This window comes from Callospermophilus lateralis, chromosome 12 (genome assembly GCF_048772815.1).
Source record: "Callospermophilus lateralis isolate mCalLat2 chromosome 12, mCalLat2.hap1, whole genome shotgun sequence".
NCBI classification, from domain to species: domain Eukaryota; kingdom Metazoa; phylum Chordata; class Mammalia; order Rodentia; family Sciuridae; genus Callospermophilus; species Callospermophilus lateralis.
This window is the reverse complement of record NC_135316.1, coordinates 90,223,105-90,234,006: the sequence shown is the minus strand read 5'-3', so window position 1 is coordinate 90,234,006 and position 10,902 is coordinate 90,223,105. Positions and strand designations below refer to the sequence as shown.

At 30.8% G+C, this 10,902-nt stretch overlaps 1 pseudogene; it reads left to right on the top strand.

The window, feature by feature from the left end:
* The first annotated feature begins 635 nt into the window (after positions 1-635).
* LOC143411504 (STARD3 N-terminal-like protein pseudogene) lies at positions 636-1,369 on the top strand (annotated as a pseudogene).
* The last annotated feature ends 9,533 nt before the right edge of the window (positions 1,370-10,902 follow it).

Here is a 10,902-nt window from a genome sequence, read left to right as displayed (position 1 = left end):
ACAGCAGAAAGAATTGCCTTTTAATGTTTCCCTGGGTTGAACTTTATTATTCTCTATTATAGATTCCTCAAGTTAAAAAAAAAAATGTGCAAATGAGTGAGACACCATAAAGTGCTTAAAGTGTTTAATTCTCCCACTACCTGAGTTTATTTATATTCTATTTATTTTCCTTAATAATCAGAGACTTTATATGTTTGGTCTATATTTATTTACCTATAAGTCCAGTTTAATGTGAATGAAAAAAAAAAACACCTGAAATTGTTTAAATTTATATTTTCCGGGAGTTCCATGGTTTTCATTTTTAATACTCTTGAAGTTTTTCTAATGAAGAGCTTCAAGATTGAGACACTGTGTTACATATACATTTATTTCAAATATTCTTAATATTTATGTAGAGGTATGAATAATACAGAATTGAATATAAGATAATAATTTTGATTAGTATATTCAGTAATACATGGTAGGCTGCGGGTGGTGGGCTGCGCTTGGTCTGCTGCACTGTGCCTGGACCTTCCCCAACAAGACCCACCCTGCTGCCTGGAGATCCCCTGAGGGCGCGACCACTGAGCCACAGTCTCAGGCCCATCCGGTGAGGTCTCCTCTTTAGGGATGGTGAAGTTTAACCCTCCTCCAGGATGACCCACCTGCCAGATGACAAGGAAAATACGCTCACTGGGAGCCAGAGCTCACATGCTTCTCTGAGCGATGTCCACTCCATCAACCTCATGCAACTTATGGCCAGTATCCAGTCCTATGAAGGAAGGGAAAAGAAAGGCATATCTGATGTCAGGAGGACTTTCTGTTTATCACCTTTGACCTCTTATTTGTAACACTGCTGTGGATAATAGAGTTAAATGCGAACAGAGCTATTGAAAACACTTTAGAGAAGGTGGTACAGATGACTACTCCTTATTTTGGAGTAAGATGACTACTCATCTTATTTTGGTATATTTCTTTTGGCAGTTTTTCAATAGAAAGTGTTGATACTCGCCTAGGCTGCATGCAGACTGTGCCACTGGTGGGCAGTAGCGTTGACAACAACAGTGACCAGTGCCTTTTTAATAGCAAAAGTGATCTTTTCAAAGCTTTCCTCCCCAAGGAGCTTTTCGCTATTGCTGCCCAGCATTTCAATCATCCTCGCCTGGATCCAGACATGGATTTCAAAGTGTTACCTTGAGAAGCAGCAGAAGAAAGCAGACTCCTGATAGTTCAGGATGTGACAGAGAGGGCAGCCCTCATAGCTGCTGGTCTTTCTGATGGTCAGTTTTATTCCTCTCCTAAAGATGAAGTAGGATCTGAAGAAGCTGAGGAAAAACAGGAATGTGAAAAACCTCTTTTAGAACACAGAGTTCCGCTTTATGAGATATGAAGAACCCTCACTGAAGTATTTGGAGGGAAAAAGATAGGGATGGGGTCCCCCTATTGATAATTGAAATGGCCACGTCCACTGCTGACTTTGTTGAACAGCTAGTAAACATTTATTTATGGTGAAAACTCATGGACATTTTCTGACATTCACACACGTTAGTCTCCTGCCTCTGGCCAGCCAGGTCATGTCATGATTATTCTGCTCTTCAATGAGACTGAGTCTGACCTGTCAATGCATTCATTGAAGGAAAGTTGTGTTCTGGATCCTTATCAACAGAGTTCTTAATACATTGAAATAATACCTTTCTAATAAGTGAAATACTTTTTATTTCAATTCCCAGTATGGAATTGTTTGTTTTATGTCTCAGACTTCTTTTATATTTCTTTTTTTAACACCCTATATTTCCTTATTTTTCACTCATGTGCATGTGCTCTTCATAGAATTTTTAAAAAACTAATAAAATTCAGCATTTCTAAAAGAAAAAAATATAGTACACGGTAAGTAAGCATTTCAGTTCCCCTCGGGGTTTCTTTTAGTTGCTGGATGTTAAAAGGAGATATCTAAATGTTTAACTTATTACTCCATGATGTCTTGATAATGTGGGAAATAAATCTCCAGGTAATTGGACTAATTTTTTTTAAATAATTAAAATGCTTAGTACAACACCATGATATTGAAATGAAATTAAGTAAAAAAATTCCCTTCAGATGTCCAAGGCGAAGGTGAGCTATTGAGTTTACCTTATAGAGTAGCCAGGAAGAGAGAAAATCAATATCTTTAAAATTCCAGAAATTAAGCTTATTTATTTAAAGTTAGTACTGTATGGGTTTTCAAACTGTGTTCTAATATTTTTAAATTATTATATTAAAGAAGCTATAAGATACCTTAAGGCAGGCTTAGGGGCAGGCAGGTGAATGAGACAAAGAAACAGAAATCTTAGCTCAATATTAGAAGGTAAGGTACTTTCTAACAACTAATCATTTCCCCATCAGACATGTAATGCATGAAAATTAGGAGCATTGTACAGGGTTTTAGCATTGGGAGAAAAGAATCACATTAAAATGATCTCTAAGGACATCTGAAGCTAATAATCTATGAGTTCAATGTTCCTGTTCTACATTTAATTAGCCTTAGCACTTTTTTTCGGTTACTTCATTTTGTTTTTAGTTCAAAGAAGATAATGGGAATAAATTCACATCTATATGTCATTCTTTCATTTGGGAAGAAAAACAGTTATAATTAGGTCTCATAATGAAAAAAAATTAACTCAAATGTTTAAAAGGAGTGAATATCATTACTTTCCTGTGAAATTATTTGTTCCAATTATTGTTTACCAATCAAATAGAAATCAGTGCAATAAATATTACATTACGTGGATGATCATCAGCAAATCATAGCTACCATTTTCTTTACCATGTTAAATTAGTAATTCAAATGGCTTTAAAATTTGAACTATGCTTGAACAGTACATTTTTAAACATTTTAATCGATCAAATTATCATTTATAGAGATATATGAAATTTATGAAAGCAATTTAAGGGAAAATATTAAGAACTATTATTTTTCAGTTGTAAAATTTGAATTGATAATACTTTTATTCATTGCTTTCAGGAATGTGTAGATATGTACCACTTCATATGTTCCCAGTGAGTGTTTAAGTTTCTATAATCAATTGAAGGTGTTTTAATGATATAAATGATCTTAAAATGTTAGTACTTCTGACTCCAGAGTTTCAAATATATAATCTTATCTGAAGATCTGATCAAGGATGAACACAGAGAAGTGTGTAGAAGTTGCTATTCTGGGACTATATACTAAATAACACTAAGATTTTCAACCACACATTTACTAAACCAATATTAACTAACTTAAAGCTCTCAATATCTACATGATTAAGCTATAAATGATACAGTTTCTTAAGTGCAGAAGTAGAGACAGAGTTAACACAACTTGTCCACCATAATAAATAAAATAAATGGGAAGATAAAGATTTAAAGCAAAGAAAAAACTTCAAATTAATTCCCAATTCCTGGTTTTTAGTATCCTTTAAAAATTGCATCTCAGTAATGGAAGCTTATTCAGCTGGTATAGAGATACTACATATCTCTATATGTAGATTTGGAGTATGCTTAATATGGATAAAATAATTAGTTATATATGTTATATATCCTAGGAAGAGATTTAAATGTATTAAGGTATTAATCAATCAACCTTCTGAACACATCTATGAATATGTCAATATTCATTTTGCATTAAACCAGTTGAAAGGGTTCTTATATATTATGGTTTAGTATTTGTATTATGTATATGAGATTCATTTTTTGTTAGCATTTTTATCTATCTTTTTATTTACTTGCCTCAAATCATACTAATTTCTTTATGTTTATCTTATTTGAAATATTTTTATTTAAATCATTGCTAATTCCAATTCTAGATTATCTGTAGGCCTGATTCTCATGTTTGTTTATTCTCTTCATTATGTCTCATTATCATTTCCCTTGACAAGTGTAATAAGTCTTTCATATTTCATAGTCTGTGTGCATATTTATTTTAGGATTGGGATGTTTTCTGCCTTCTCAAATGGAAGTCTGTGGAATCTAGAAAAAATTGAAGATCTCAATTTTTTGTAATCACATCAAATGTCTTGAGTATAAAACAAGATTTTTGTTCAAAAGTACCTTCACTCCTTTTTTGGGAATATGTCTTGTACATATTGCAAGACTGTAAGAAACATAATTATGCCTTTCATAAACTCTGAATCTTCCACTTAGCAAAATAACTTAGTAAATAGATCATAGAGAAAAAAATAATCATACACTTTGGGCTCATGGATTTCAAAATTTTTGTGCAGAACTTCATAAAGGCCCAAATCATTATGGAATTTCCTTCTCCAGCAGAGGACCTCTGTATGAGTCAAATTCAATCATCAGACCATGCACATCAGCAAGTACTACCTAAAAAGAAAATACCCAGGTGTGAACTTCTCACCTTCTAAAGTCTTCCTTTAAGGAATTTCAGTTTATTCAATTTTATTTTCTTACAAATTTACATATTTCTTTAAAAACTATAGTTTTATTTTAATTCTGCTTTTCTCTTTTTATTTTGATTGCTGTGAAACACAGCCAGTATACCCTACTCAGAAGTGTTATTCATTAGTGCTTATTTTCTACTATTATGTTATTAATTTTTAAAACTATTACATGTACTTTTTAAAGTTTTATTGGTTATTTTTACAATTTCCCAATTTCTCCAGATATTTTGCTGTATTTAATTTTCATTAATAATCTGTAATAGCTATCATATTACATTGAATGTCAAATTATAAGCAACACATTATTTTCTTTTGTTTCCTGCTTATTATCACAAATCATACTTTGTTTCCCTCTGTGCTAATTGGTTTTTTGTTCTTCAAAATGTTTATGATCCTTTGAAAATATTTCTGGGATTCCTCTGAGAACAAGGGTAAATCTGTGCTCCTCTAAATAGTATTTCCTACTAGTATAAGATCACTTTAAATATTATGATTCACCAAAGATTTCAAACATTTCAAGTAATTTAAATTATATGAAAGTCTTATGAATGCACACTTTGCTTGGAATTTCCCAACCCACTTACTCTGAATAATGTCACACATTTTTTTTTTTGTAGTTCTCTGAAATGAAGAGGTAGCCCTTAAGAAGTCTACCTTATAGATAAGTAGAGTTCTATTGTGCTTATCCTACATAAAGGCATAAAGCTCTGTCTATCCTTTTATGAAACCTAGGTTTATAAAAAAACGGTGTTTAAGTTTGTGCTGTAAGTGTTCCTCCGAGCAAAAGAAACATTAATCCCCCCTTTACTAGATTTAACGATTTATCATAATTTTATTACCTCATAGATGGACCTAAAATATATCCTATCAAATGTTTTTGTAATATTTGTGATTTTGTAAGGTGTTTGTAAATCTAGGTTTCATTGACAGTCATAATATGAGAAATGATATCTCCTTCCATTCAGTATCATCTATCTATTCCATTCTCCTTTACATATACATCGGGTTTACCAATTATCACGACTTGCCTGAACCTAACAGGCACTTTCTTTTTTCTTTTCTACTTTCTTTTTTCTTTTTTTGCGGGGGGAGGGGGCAGAGATTGAACCCAAAGGCACTTAGTCACTGAGCCTCATCCCCAGCCCTTTTTATTTTTTATTTTAAGATAGGGTCTTGCTAATTTGCTGAGGGTAAGTCTGGCCTTGAACTTGTGATCCTCCTGCCTGAGCTTCTCAACCAATGGATACTTTCTGACATAATTTTATTTGACTTACAGGCAAGTTTGTATGCAGTCTACCATTCTATTTTCATGTTTGTGTGTGTGTGTGTGTGCACATGTAATGTTTCATTTCTCTCTTCATTTATCATTCTTCTTTCTTTCTTTTTCCACTTAGTCTCCTTTGCTGACTCCTCCGCTTCTTAATCTCAGAAACATCAGGAATGGATCTGGTTTAAGTAATCCTTCAAATACATGCTGAAATATTCGCATAGGGGACCTCATCCAAACCCATAGCATTAAATAGCTTTTATGTTGGGAGATTTTAAAATTATATTTAGAACCCTAACCTCTTTACTGTGCTATGGACTTGTATGATAAAATATCTGCCTAAAATCCCTTTCATTTAAAACATGTAACAGTCTGTTTCTATCATCAGGATGTAGCATTAAACAAAATATACAAAGTCACTAGCCACATGAAGCTTTCATTCTGGGGGTCAAACATAGGAGAGTGAGATTATTATGTTAAATATTAGTTTATAATCAATGCGAAGAAAAAAGTACAAAAAGGCAAATTATAAAAGTGTTTTATCTCTGAATGGAGCATATATAATAATAGATGATTATTATACAAATTCACTTTCTTCCCAAGTAAACCATAGTAATAGAAATAGCATTCAACTGCTGTTTAAGCCCAAAAATGAAAATCATTTTAACTTTTTATTTTCCTAACATCACATCTATTCACAAAATGTGTCTTAGGATCTGCCAGTATTAATGAAATGTTCTTTTGATTCATATTCCAAAGACACAAAATTCATTCCATCTTCTCTACATTTGCCTTGCAATAAATATTAAGTGAAAAGTCAGATATCTTTAAATTGGAAACAAGAAATGCCTTACAAACCTAACATTTCAATGGCTTTGTTTTTATGTAGCATGAAACCAAAACACAACCATCTTCTTCCATGTCATTGCTTTTTGCTGCCTGCAGAAATCTTTCCCAATGAGCTCATTCTCACACCCTTCCACATGCTTGTGTCCTTTTCCTTTTCTGAAATACTCAAAACTCTTGCGTCCCAATGCATTTTTTTTTCTCTACTAGTTCTTCCTTTAGGTCTGCACACTAATTTGCTCCTTTTCATTGTTTAGGTCTCAACTCAAATAACACATCTTCCTTACTCTTCCTGATCACGGAGATCTGCATTGATCATCCTGTCTAAATCAAATTGCTTTGCAGCCATGGTCTTATAAGTAAATACAGTTAAAACCACTAGTTTATTTTTTCCTTCAGATTAGTTTTTGTTTTGTAAAGTCATTTAGTCTTATTTATATACTTATTAATGTTCCCCAACAATGTGACAGTTCTTTGAATGCCAGAATATTTATTGACATCTTTAAAAAATTATATACTTAGTGCCAGAGCAGTGTTTGATAAACCATTGTTGAATGATTCCATATTGTTGGGTAAAAAGATGAAGAATGTTTTCCATTTTCTTCTTATCTAATCATTATAATATACCTGTAATAGAAGAAAAATGTTGTTCTTGTTATTTAGAATTTAATATTTTTAAATAAAAGTATTCTATTTCTCCTTTCCATGTGCCTTGAATTACACTGTAATACAGTTGACTGTATAAAACTAGCAAATTTCCATATCTCAATCAAGACAAAGTTTTATATGTCTCATTTATATTTTGGAAATGTGAACCTCATATGTGGAAAGAGCATTAGTGATCATTAGATAGTATGATAAACTAATGCTCCTGTTTATTTTCCTTATATACCTCCTAGTTATTTGCTATGTGTAACTTCTAGGTTTGTAATCTCACTAGATAGTCTTTCTTTCCTGTTCAGTTTATTATCACAGCAATGTATGCCCACCTATTATTTCCAGGTCAACAGGGCAAGCAGACTTTGCATCTCAGCAATCTAACTAGTCATGAGAGTAGAGAAAATAAACTGAAAAATATTGAATCACTTTTTAGCTTTAGATTTGAGATGCTTATGTTAAAATAATATTTCTAAAGGAGACATAAAATTGGAAAATTATGCAAATATAATACAATATTAAAATGTTTGTATAATTTTCCATTTGTTGGAAAATGATAATGAGTAGTATAGCTAATTTAGCAAAATGAAATGCATCCATTTAATTACAGCTATAAAAAAGAATAAGAAGATTACTGCACCCTATTATTACTATCATCTCATTCCCTTCCCGGAAGTACCTCTGACCACAGACCCTAAGGGCCTATGACTTTGTTCTTCCATCTTGATTCTGTCACTCATTTGCAGCAGAGAAACCCTGCAGTCTGAATAAAATTGGATAAAAGAGTTTTCATATTTCTTCTTTCCTATAAATTCTTTACATGAAGTTCGTTCTGATATAACATATGTACATAGAAACACAGACACATGCACATAGATATATCAGTCTTCCCTGTCTTTGTTCCCCATTTTTTCCTACTCATGTCTGACCCGAGGGTTGCCAATCCTAGTGCACATACAGTGCCCTCTTCAACTTTGTGCACTCATTGTTGACTTTTTTCTCTACACTCAAAAAAAAAAAAAATCACAATAAACTCCCTTTAGTTTCCAAATTTATCTAATTGGGGAAAGGTAAAATGGAAATAACAATATAAAGTAATTCTCGACTGAAATAATAGAATATACTATTCTTGGATTAGCTTGTTAGCTGTTTCCATGTACCAAATCTATCTGTTACAAAAATAAATGCAATTTTAAATAATATATGACTAAATTCTCATCTTTCATAGGGATAATAAAAGTTTCAAATACAGAATCTTATTTAAGTTTTTGAATCACCCTTGCTATAATAATACTAGTTACATCATCATTTACAAAGAGACATTTATACCTAGAAAAAATTTTACATAGAACTGGTTGTTTTTAGCATTCCCCCAACCACAGTTTATCTAAGAAAGAAAATACATATCATGTTTTTCCCTGAAACTTGGAACTTATTAATTTTTAATGCTTTAAAGCATATTAATTATTCAATCAAATAAAAATAGCTATATATGGACATTTTGGCTGCTTGAATTTCTTTTGTATTATTCAATAAATAAAAAGATAAAATAATACAGAATAATGAAGGTCTCAAAGAAGTGACTGTGTTTACACTTGAAAAGGTTAATTTAGCAAAATTAAATGCATCCTTTAAATACAACTAAAAAAACGATAAAAGCACTACTGCACCCTATTAGAGCCTTACTCTCACCTCATTCCCCTTCCTAGAAGTACCTCCAACCACAAACCCTAAGGTGCCTATCACTCTGTTAGTGATAATAGTGGCAATTGTTTTCCTTAATTATTCTCTCATATTATTTCTATTCCTTTTTGAAAGATTTCTAGCAAATAGAAATTATTGAAAATGACATCATTTATGAAGATTTTCAAAGTTAAACTTCCATTTAAATTTATTCTCACTGATAAGTTTCAACCCAAATTTAAAATTTTATGTCTGTAAACATCTAATAATTTATGTATAAATTAAATGCATATTTATTTCTAGCATTCGAAATTTTTTCATAAACTAGTACATTAAAGTCTTGGATGCTAAGATGGAGGTTGGAAAATCACATTCTTTTAACAAATATGTGATTTTAATCCTAGTATTTATAACCGCTCATTGAAAAATAAAATCAGGAAATATAAACTAGTGACAGTTTTTAAATCAGAAATAATATAGTGATCAAATTTTGTTTAGTTTTATGAGGTCTTTATAATTATTCAGAGTAAATAAATATAAAGAAAGGAAACTCCATAATATTTTCTATGTAAATAAAGCCCATCTAGATGCATTCTGTTCACATTACTTACATTCTCAAATATTCTACAGTATACACTGATATAAAATACTATGCTGAAAAATCAAATTAATTTAATTCTTATTCACCATGGTGCCCATAAACAACTTTGCTGTGGCAGATTACAAGTGTGTTATTGGGTCATATTCCTTTAACACTTAACAAGAAATTACAATGGAAACTGAAGAGTTTAATATATTAGCCAAAGTCTATGTAAGATAAATATCTCATTGCACAAAAGCTCTTTTTCCAATAAAAATTAGTTGTCTAAAAACAGAAGATACTGCCTTGAGATTTCACAAGCATGCACATTTTTTAGGGCTTGGGGTCCAGAGAGTTTTAGGATGGAATCTCTGTAGTAGCAGAGATTTTACAAATGCAATTCATCTTTATCTTAATATTCTTGGGATTACTGTTTAGAAAGCTCTTCATAAGATCCTGCATAAACCAAAAATAAGAAAATACTATACCTCTAAGTTGTTTTTTATTTTTTTCAAATAGAATTTCTAGTATTTTATATATATACATATATATATATATGATAAATTATATATACAATTTATCACATTTTATAATTCACATATACATGCAGAAAGATATACATATGTATTTAATATGTGTATATATGTAGATGAAAATATGGGTATACATAATAGGATATTTTTAAACTAAAAATTATAGTTCATTTTACTATGACAATAAAACAGTACATCTTATATTTAGAATTATGGTTGCTTAGATATTAAGCATTAGATAGTGATAATTCAAATGTTCTATTGATATATATACTTCCAGTCTACAGATAAAAAAATTTAGTATGTATTTGACCATATATTGCTTTTACTTTTTATATAAAATTATTATCATTTTGTAAATGTAATTCATATAATTTTTCATGTTTCATGATGGTTGTTCAAATCACATGGAACTAATTAATACAGCCATTTTACTGGTCATTGTAGCAGGTCATTCATCTTTGCCAACAGATACATTTATATACTTGGCAGTCACACTTTTTAAAATTTTTCTTTTCCTTTAGAATAAATGAATGGAAAATAGAGCAAAATGATATCTTTTGTACATCTCTTTTAGTTATATCAATAAGTATTAACATTCATGTATTCTATGATTTCTTAAGAAAATAGAGCAAAATGATAGCTTTTGTACATCTCCTATGGTTATAGCAATAAGTATTAACATTCATGTATTCTATGATTTCTTAAGAATGTGTACAGCTGTGTTTATTACTGCATATACAGAATATATGTAAAATTATTATTTAACTTATTAAAACTAATTTTAAATACTTAAGAAAAGAATATGAGAATATGGGTTAGCATGTATAAGATAGGTTGTTCATTACTGTCTTTTAACTTTCCTATTTTAAGTATTAAAAACTGAAATCTGATAGGATAGTTAGTGTCACTACAACACAAAAAATAATGAATAAT